Below are 10824 nucleotides of genomic sequence, written 5' to 3' on the forward strand. Positions count from 1 at the left end.
GGTACTTGACAAATTTAGTAAAATATAATAATATATTAGTTTTTATATATATGGATAAATAAAAATGAAAAAAATAAAAAACTCTTATTGATGGACAGAGTCTTATTGATAGACAGAGGAAGTATTTTGAATATTACTTTTATTAGTGTTTTAATATTTTAATAGTCAGAAAATAGCACAAATATAGTACTCCTCCATATTTGAAATCGTACAAATTTTAAAACTCAAAATGAGTATAGTAACGGGGGGAGTGTTATATTGCTAACTCAATACTTAATTGCTAACTACAACTATAATAATGTGACTATATAAAATTAACTATGTAAAAATAAATTAACTATGATAAAATTGCCGACAATAAAAATTATAAATTTTAAAATATAAAACCAATTTTATAAATTAGAAATGTAGTATAACGTTTTCTCTAAGAAAGAGGCGGTTAATTGGGCAAAAATAACTTAAGTATTAAAGCTCAATAATGTTTTTGCTAACTATTGATTTCATAAAATAAAAATTAAAAAGGTAAAAAATTGAAAAATAAATAAAAACTATGTTTTTGCTAACTATTGATTTCATAAAATAAAAAAATTGAAAAGTTAAAAAATTGAAAAATAACTAAAAACTGGCACTCTAATTATTAAGGTGACCCAATTTAAAGGCCCAATTTAAATGCGCCAGCCAGCCGTTGACGGAAACGTTGCCAGCAGAAGCCTCCATCCTCTTCTTCATGCTTCATATTTTGAAATTTCCGGTAACTCCTCCATCTTCATATTTATATACTATAAATATTTAGGAATTAAATATATAGCACAATTTGTAACATCCCAGAATAGGTGTGTGTTAAAATGACAACACCTCTTAAGGTAACACCACACCACCAATCCTAGTCAATCATTTGTACACATGGACGAATAATCAGCTACCATGTGGCAATGATAAAAATTGCTCAAGGGTAAATTTTCACGGACTGCAATATCCAATACGTTAGACTGCAATTTTTCCCGCCTGCAATATCCAATACGCTGGACTGCAATCAGATTGCAGTCCAGCGTATTGGATATTGCAGTCTAGCGTTTATAATATTGCAGTCTAGCGTGGTGTCACAGTATTATTTTAAGAGTGTTGTCATTTTAATGCACCCCTCCCAGAATATGCTTAAATGAAATTTATTATTTCAATAAGGAAATATCTGGATTATGATCAGTAGATAAATATTTTAAATAAGAGATTATATGGATTGAGTGAAAATAAGGGGGCAATAAATTGCTTGAATTTAATTCTAGTGAGGGCGTGTTTTGTAGGCTGGTTGGGAGATGCTCCAATTAAAACTACATTAGGATATACCCATATGGATTATAGCGTGCGAAGTCCAAATTGGGCTTAGTGTTTTGTAGGCTGGATACATGGGCCCACTGTTTTGAGAAGCGTTTCGGAAGACTAAAGGTCTCTCACAATGGGACGTGTTTTGTCATAAATGCCCTCTCCTAAATTGCTGTCTCCCAGAAAAGCCCTTACGTCAAATATAGGCGCGATCGTTGGGCGCCAGTTTTTTAGTGAAAAAGTTAAATTGCGTGCCTGTGATTGGTTGGCGCCGTTGTGACGCGGATCACAAATTAGAATGTGCATATAAACATCTGTACATCACTCACAAATTAGTTTCACTACTGCATAGAGGATACCCAAATCGCAAATCTGCATTCATGTCTAAACCAAGATGCAACAAATCTGCGTTACGTGTGAATGGTGGTAGTCGCGGTGAGATTAATCTTGCTCTTTTGTACTGTTTTTGATTTAATTTTTGCATTCGCTCATTTTTTGTCCCTATTAGTTGGGTGGAATGGTATGCCTCATTCCAGCCCCAGGGCGGACCGCACACGCCAGTGCTGGGCAGACAGAGAGGAAGGGTATCTACTCGCAACGCTGAAGGAACTGGTCAGTCTCAGATGGAAGGCTGATAACGGGTTTAGAGGTGGTTATCCCTCCAAACTCGAGGAGGCCTTGCGCCGGGAGTTTCCAACCTGTGGACTGAGGGCTAATCCGCATATACAGTCCAAAATTCATACCTGGAAGAAGAGTTACGGGGCTGTGGCCCACTGTTGGATAAGAGTGGTGTTGGATTCAATATCCACGGCGATTACAAGATAGATTGTGACGATCACGTATGGGACTGAGATAATCAAGGTGTGTAATGTTTGAAACTCACGTTGTTCTTGTTGACTAAACAAATTAAACATTGTATATTTTGGTCTATATATGCAAATTGATGGCCCTGCATTCATTTTATGTATTGCGTTTCTCTGACCACATTTTTCGCACACTTTAGGCTGATCCAAGTGCCCGGGCGATACGTAACAAAGCATGGCCGTACTATGATGACTGGAAAATTGTGTTCGGTAAGGATCGGGCCACTGGAGTGGGAGCAACGGACACTGAGCGGGCAAACTCCATGTACGCTCCTAACAGTGGCAGTGGGAACATGGGAAGCGGCTACGGATCCAACTACGAGGGTGATGAACCATATGAGGAAGTTGGAGGTAATGAACGTTCCACTCCCGATGGAGCACCGGGCAATATCCATAGCTCACCGCCTGTTGGCTCTGACTCGGGCAAGGCTAACAAAAAGCGAGGACGGGGGGACGCTCCAGATGGGATCGTTGATGTGCTCACCAAAATGCATGAGGATACAAACACTAGGCTCGAATACTTGTCCACTCGTATTGGGTATGAGTTTGATGTCACAAAGGCTCGTAAGGAACTCTCTGTCCTGATCTCGGCCATTCCAGAACTCACACTTTCGCAAGTGTTCAAGGCATCTGATGCGATCCTCGCTAAGGGAGAGAGACTTGACTACTTCATGAGCTTACCTGAGATTGCGCATCATGCGTACGTGTGGCATGCTTCGGAGAACTACGTAGGCAACAGAGGTGTAAGGCTCAATGGTGGGTGTTCTGTTTGGTAGTAGTTAAGTTGTTTTTGTTTTGGGAACTAAGCTTTTGGTTATGCAAGTAGACTGAAGTAATGTCTTAGTATGATAGCTGATGAATTTTTGTAAAATATGTATTATGCATCAACACCTATGTGAATATATGAAGTAATGCTATTGTGAACGAAGCTTTAGGAAATGCTCTGCTGAACACTTCTTGCACTACAACACATATACTACTACATACATCACTAACAGTAGGCATCAACAGGGAAGAGCCACTCACATTACGATAACTTACAAAAAACAAAACATGCTCGTAGCATTTAAAATCGGAGCATGCTTTAGTGCGTGAAATGCAACCCTCCCCTAAATACTTGTACTAATAGACAATACTTATGTAGTGCAAGACCGTAGTCCGCGATTAACGGCACGGTATATTCAGGCTTTAATTAAGACATAGAAGTGGACACCGTTGATATCAAAAAGGAGGAAATGCAAGGTCATACACCATCCTAGTGAATTACGGCACCTGAAGAGTGACCAACCACGTTTGATACGGATCTTCCCACTGCCACGTGTATTGGAAAACTATGTAGACTAGAAACGTAATTTGGATATTGTTCTCATCGCTGATGATTATAAGTTTGTGCTTGAAACCGATTGCCCCGAAAACACCTGCTGATAATGCTTCTGCGGAAGATAAGGCCGTGTACAATAAGTGGATAAAGGCAAATGAGATGGCGAAGTGCTATATTTTGGCTTCTATGTCAAATGTACTTCAACATCAGCATCATTCCTACGAATCCGCTTATGAGATCATGGAGAACCTTAAATCTCTTTTTGGGACTCAGAGTCGATCCGCTAGATCTCTAGTGATTAGGAGTCTCATGAATAAGACGATGAAGGAGGGCACACCAGTTAGGGACCATGTCCTTGAAATGGTGCGCCATCTCAATCAAATTGAGGTCTTGGGAGGATCAATAGATCCAGATTCTCAAGTAGACATAATACTCCAAAGTCTTCCGGCAAGTTTTCAACAGTTCAAAGTCAACTATGAGATGACTAAGCAAGACCTTAACTTGGCTGAGCTTCTAACTGAGCTTCAAAACGCTGAAGGCATTTATCCCCAAGCTAAGCAAGCTATGTTGGTTGACCGCGCCTCCAGTTCCAAAGTCACTAGACCTAGGAAGGATGGCAACGCGAAGCAGGCTGCCAAGGGATTGAAGGCAATGAAGGGCAAGAAGAAGGTCAAAGCAAGAAAAACTGGCAAGTGTTTCAAGTGCGGTGAAAAGGGACATTGGAAACCTGATTGCCCCAAAAAGGGTAAAGGTCCAAATGGTCAAGGTAAACACCAAGCTCATGTTCTTAAAACTTACTTAGCAACTGTTTCTACCCATTAATGGGTAGTAGATACGGGAGCAACTGATCATGTATGTTTCGATCCCGCTTTATTGCAGGAATCAAGGAAACTAAGTGAAGGGGAGATCACTGTCCATCTGGGGGATGCTACTAGAGTGAGAGCGATTGCAGTGGGAGCTGTTTATATTCGCTTTTCTAGTTGTAGAGTTTTGGTATTAAACAATGTTTTATTGATACATTCGTTTAGAAGGAACCTGATTTCGGTTTCTAAACTGGTTTTTGACAGATATTCTATTTCTTTCAATGATGCTTGCATTATAAGGAGAGATGATTATTTTATCTGTCAAGGTATCATGGATAATAACTTGTATACTATATGCTCTACGCATCATTTTGTTGAGTCGAATGACATATCTGTTTCTCGCAAGAGAAAGACTTCACCACACGATGTGAATGATATGTACTTATGGCATCTAAGACTTGGCCATGCCAATCCGAGAAGGATCCAAAAGTTGGCGAGCCTTGGCTCAATTGAAGGACTGAGCTTAGACCCTTTTCCAACTTGCAAATCCTGCTTGGAGGGCAAGATGACCAAAAGATCCTTTAAGATCAAAGGAAATAGAGCCAAGAAAGTACTAGATCTCATTCACTCGGATGTGTGTGTTCCATTCCAAATTCAAGCTAGGGGAGGCTATGTATATTTCATCACCTTTATTGATGATTATTCCAGACTAGCCCAGGTCTATTTGATGCAACGCAAATCAGAATCCTTTGAGAAATTCAAACAGTTCAAGGCATTTGCAGAAACGCGTCATAGTAAGACTATAAAAGCCTTACGATCTGATCGAGGAGGAGAGTACCTTAGTGATGAATATTTGGGCTACTTAGCGGAAGTTGGGGTTGAATCCCAACTGACTGCACCTGGCACTCTTCAACAAAATGGGGTTGCGGAAAGGAGAAATCGAACATTTCTTGAACTGGTTCGATAAATGATGTGTTATGCTCAGTTGCCAAAATTCCTCTGGGGATTTGCGCTAGAAACAACGTGTTATACCCACAATAACTTACCTACAAAGTCAGCGCCTAAAACACCTCATGAGTTATGGACTGGGCGTAAGTCCAACCTAGAACATCTCAAGATATGGGTTTTTCCGGCGCATGTGCTAGTTAAAGATCCAAGTAAATTGGACTCTCGCACAGAGGTATGTTTGTTTGTGGGATATGCCAAAGGAACAAAAGGCTATGAATTCTATAGTCCTCAAGACAACAAAGTATTTGTAAGCACAAATGCAAAGTTCTTGGAAGAGGAATATATAAAGAATCAAAAACCCCGAAGTGTAATCACTCTTGATGAAATGAGAGATGATGGCGTTCCAATTACACAAGAGAAAACTCCACAAGAAAATATTGCACCACGTATTACAACTTCTACTCCTACGATTGAGAGCCTCGTCATAGTGGGAGGGTTTCAAAAGAACCAGAAAGGTGGATTGGTCTGGGAGAGTCTTCAGACTCAGTTTCCGGTTATCTAGAACCTGACCCCTGGAACTACAAAGAAGCAATAGATGATTTGGATGGTCTCAACTGGATTGAGGCAATGGATTCCGAATTACAATCAATGGAGGATAAGGACGTTTACAACCTTGAAAACCTACCCGAAGGCTGCATTGCCATTGGGAGTAAGTGGGTATTCAAGCGTAAACGAGGTCCGGATGGGAATGTTAAATTGTTTAAAGCCAGATTAGTGGCAAAGGGTTATACCAGAGAGAAGGCATCGATTATGATGAGACCTTCTCACCTGTCGCTATGCTTAAGTCAATTCGGATCCTCCTATCCATCGCAGCCTACATGGACTGGGAAGTATGGCAAATGGATGTCAAGACCGCCTTCTTGCATGGCAGTCTTGAGGAAACCATTTACATGAAACAACCCGAGGGCTATGAGGTTAAGGGCAAGGAGCACATGGTGTGGAAGCTTAAAAGATCCATTCATAGACTCAAACAAGCATCCAAAGAATGGAACATGTGTTTCGATAAAACTATTAAATCATTTGGTTTTGATCAGTGCCCAGAAGAGAGCTGCGTATATAAGAAAGTTGAAGGTGCAAATGTGGTGTTCTTGGTACTTTACGTGGAAGAAATCTTACTAATTGAAAACAATAATGAGATGTTGTTGTCCGTAAGAAATTGGTTGTCTACCCAGTTTGAGATGTGATAAGGATAATTTCATGCATTGGTTATGTGGTAAAATTCTGTGATTTCCTGGGTCTAACAAGGTTTTATAAGCCAAGTGTGTAGATAAATCGCCAGCCCCAGGAAGAAGACGAAGATTTCCTGGAGGAAGAAGCTGGCGGGAAAAATGAGTGGAAGAAGGAAGAGCTACTAGACTGAGGAGCATCAAATCAGAGGGCAAAATAGGGAACAAAGGAACAGTTTAGTAGCCCTATCCACTATAAATAAGAGCATCTGATCAACATGAAGATATCTCGTTCCATCACTTTTTTGGCTCTTAGCTTAGTTTTTTTCACTTCTCTACACACACTATCACGGGGAATTGTCGCGGGGGTTCACGTTTCTAGTCTGGTTGTGGCGTAACACCGTCTCTACGGAGATGAAGAAACAATTGTTATTTGCTTTCCAGTTTACACTTCGTATTTCCCGAGTGTTCGCTGTTCGAAGCTCAGCTCTGTTTTGTTATTCTCGTTGAATACTTCATATTTTGTTATGGATGTTGCTACTTTTGTTTCGTTTACCTTATTGCAGTGTTGTTGGTTTGAACTGTTGGATATTGGTGGTTGATTTGAGTTTGGAGTTTGAATTGTATGGGGTTTTGAAGTGGATCGGTTAAATCTGGTTGAATCTGTGAAGATCGGAGATGAAAATAATGTTTAATTGTTGTGGATGGCTTGGATCCGGAGTGGATTAAGCGTCCCGTGGCTGGATCTATTTACTTTTGCATGATTGAGATGTTTAAATTCTGCATTCTCGTTTACGTCGTCTAGTAGTTGTAGATCTGCTTTAATTCTGCCTGTTTATTGTGTCTATCGGTTTAATTTTGGTTTGCCCTGTTTTGATCTTTGTTTTGTCCTGTTTTTCACTGATTGTTTCATGATAAAAGTTGGAGAAGATGATGTCGCTGTTAGTTATTCCTTTAGTTAGTTAACCGCATTTGTGGAACTCCCAGCTGGGGGTTCGCCAGCTTCCCTACTTCCTTCTTTTCTTACTAACTCAGGCTCTGGATCCAGGAAAAATGGATCAGCTGCTCAAGGTAAAGATCCCCCTAAATCTCCCTTCTGGAGGTCATCCTGAACAGGAACTTCTCTGGGTCTAGGGCTATCTTCTTGAAACACCTGACTCTCCTTCCCCTTACTTGCTTGTGCGGGTACTTCCTCATCGATCTCCAATGTTGGCCCTTCATAACCCCTTCCGGATCTCAAGGTGATGTGACTAATGTTTGCTCGGTCAGGTGGCTTGACCGTGACAGGAAGTTTTCCTTCATTTCCCCGCATCTTGTTCAAAGAAACCGCGATCTGGGACAGCTGTTTTGCCATCATGTCCATGGCAGCTTTGTGTTCCGATTGAGCGTCTTGCAACTTGTGCACCACGTCGTTATTGGATTGCAAGTTATTCTGCATGAACTGCTGTGAATTCACTAGGTCGTGGACCATGTCATCCAGACTCCTCTGTGGCCTGGAGTTGAATTGGTTAGAATTTGATCCTTGACCTTGGTGTTGTCCTTGGGGTTGTCGGCAGTTCCCCTGATTTCCTTGGTGGGTATTGTACTGGTTGCTAGACCCTTGATTCCCTTGGTGATTTGGTTGAGAATTCTGATAGTTCCCTTGGTTATTCCTCTGGTGAGGTGGCACATAGGAGTTCCCTGGATTGTTCTGATTCCTGTTTCCCCAATTAGTATGATCCTGATTCCTGTACCCCAGTTGCAATTGCCCCTCTTGATTTTTCTCTGACCAGTTGGACTGCCTCTCTGGAAGGTGTGCATAATTTGTGAGCTGCAGTGGGGGCGGCTGACTTTGATCATTGTCAGTCCATCTAAAATTGGGGTGAGTTCTCCATGGGGCCTCCCTTTGTCTCCCTTGGTTCCAACTTCCATCCGGATTCCAGCTTCCCATTGAATTTGCCTGGGTTTGGCATTCCCCTTCACAAGATTGACCATAATAAGGATGAAGTTGCCTTTCCTCCGGACCAGGGGGTTTCTCATTTTCTGATGGAGCATGAGGGTTGTACTTCTCAATTGCATTCAGCAGTGCTTTCTCCAATTTGTCTATCATGTCTTCCACCTTCTTGTCATCTTGCTCTGTTACTGCATTGGCTGATCCCCTTCTCAAAATGCTCCGCGGGTTATCATAGGCCTTCTTCGCCTCGATCAATCTCCCCAAAGTTTCTCTGGCTTCACTTGCTTTATTCTTGGTAAAATTTCCCCCGCTCGAGGAATTCATCAAGTCCTTCGATTCAGGGTTTGCACCTTCGTAAAACAGATAGTAAGTCTCTGCCTCGATCATCCTGTGGTTCGGACAAGCATCCAACAGTCCCTTGAACCGGGACCAATAAGAGCTCAGAGACTCATCATATTCTTGTTTGCACTCCTGGATCTCCTTCTTCAAGGCATTTGTCTTGTTGGACGGGAAAAAATAATCCAAGAACTCCAGCTTGAAGTCTTTCCATGTATTGATCGAGTCTGGTGGGAGCCTCAACAGCCAAGTATTAGCCTCCCCCTTGAGGGCAAACAGGACTGCACGCAAGCGGTAGTCCTCCTCAGTCGCCTCGTTGGGCCTCTTTTGAATGCTGCAAAGCTTACTAAACTCGTTTAGGAATTCGTAAGGACACTCGTTCCTTCGTCCAGAGAATGTGGGCAAAACTCCGAGCACATTTGTCTTGATATCGATAGACCTCCGGCGCGGGTTTGAGACTATGGCATGGGCGGGCTCACCGTCTAGATGCGCGGTAAGTGATCCTATCTCCGGATCGGGATCCACTAAATGTGCCATATTCACGTCTTCCTCTTCCTCAGTCTCGGAATGCTCTGTTTCTGTGGACGACTTCGGGTCCTTTTCTCCTGACGAGTTCCACTCCTTCTCACTTTCTGATTCGAACGGAAACGGGTCTACTGTCCTTAACCCTGATCTGGTAGTGACGGTGGACGTAGACTCCTTGACTTGCCACTTGTATCGGGTGTTTCCTGACCCAGATGAACTAGCCCAACTTCCAGAATGGAAGCCCGTGTTCATAAACTGTCAAGAAAACAAAATAACAGAAATTAAACTATTTGCACCAATTCCTCAAACGCATAAACAATTAACGCCATCCATCCCCGGAAATGGCGCCATTTGAAGCTCGCCCTTTTCTGTTTGTGCTAAGTACTGTGTGCATAGAAAGGAATAACAAGTCTCCTAGGTCCAAGTGAATCCACTAGATCACAAGGTCTAGGAACTCACGGATCGTTGGAAGATCTCGGTCGTCGGAAAGAAAAAGGCACCGAACCCAGTGGCAGCTAAGAATGCTAAGGGAAAGAAGAAACAGCGGGGTGACAAGAAGCAAACTGGAAAGTGCTTCAAATGTGGAGAGAAAGGTCATTGGAAGCCAGACTGTCCTAAAAAGGGCAAGGCTACAGGTATGCACCATGCTCTAGTAGTCGAGTCATGTTTGGCTTCGACATCTACTCATACTTGGGTTATTGATACTGGAGCAACTGATCATATATGTTTTGATCCTGACTTAATGCAGGTGACAAGACGGCTACATGATCGTGAGATCGAAGTCCAGCTGGGCGACGCTACGAAAGTGGCGGCCGTTGCAGTGGGAGACGTTTATTTACGTTTTTCTAGTGATAGATTTTTGATTTTGAAGAATGTTTTGTTGATACCTTCTTTTAGAAGAAATTTAATTTCAGTTTCTAAATTGTCTTTTGATGGATATTCGATTTCTTTTAATGACAATTGCGTTATTAAGAAAGATGGTTCTTATATCTGTCGTGGTATCATGGAAAGCAATCTGTACACAATCACTTCTACACAATTTAATCAACGTAAATCAGAACTCAATAATACATCGAAAATTTCTAAGAAAAGAAAAGAACCTTCAAGTTCAATGAATGACACGTACTTATGGCACCTTAGACTTGGTCATGCCAACGAAAGAAGGATTCATGCGATGGTTGATCAAGATCTCATCAAAGGTCTTGAGAAGGAACCATTTTCGAAGTGTGAATCCTGTCTCGAAGGCAAGATGACTAAGAGACCTTTTAGGTCAAAGGGAAATAGGGCCAAGGAAGTACTTGAGCTCATTCATACTGATGTGTGTGGACCAATGTCAACCGAGGCAAGGGGTGGCTATCGATACTTCGTCACCTTTATAGATGACTTCTCGAAAGTTGGATATGTCTATTTGATGCGCTACAAGTCTGAAACTTTTGACAAGTTCAAGGAGTTTAAGGCTAAAGTAGAGACGCGTCATGGTAAGACTATCAAATGCCTGCGATCTGATCGCGGAGGCGAATACCTAAGTGCCGAGTTTTTGGACTACTTA

This window comes from Salvia hispanica, chromosome 6, assembly GCF_023119035.1.
Source record: "Salvia hispanica cultivar TCC Black 2014 chromosome 6, UniMelb_Shisp_WGS_1.0, whole genome shotgun sequence".
In the NCBI taxonomy this organism is placed as follows: Eukaryota; Viridiplantae; Streptophyta; class Magnoliopsida; order Lamiales; family Lamiaceae; genus Salvia; species Salvia hispanica.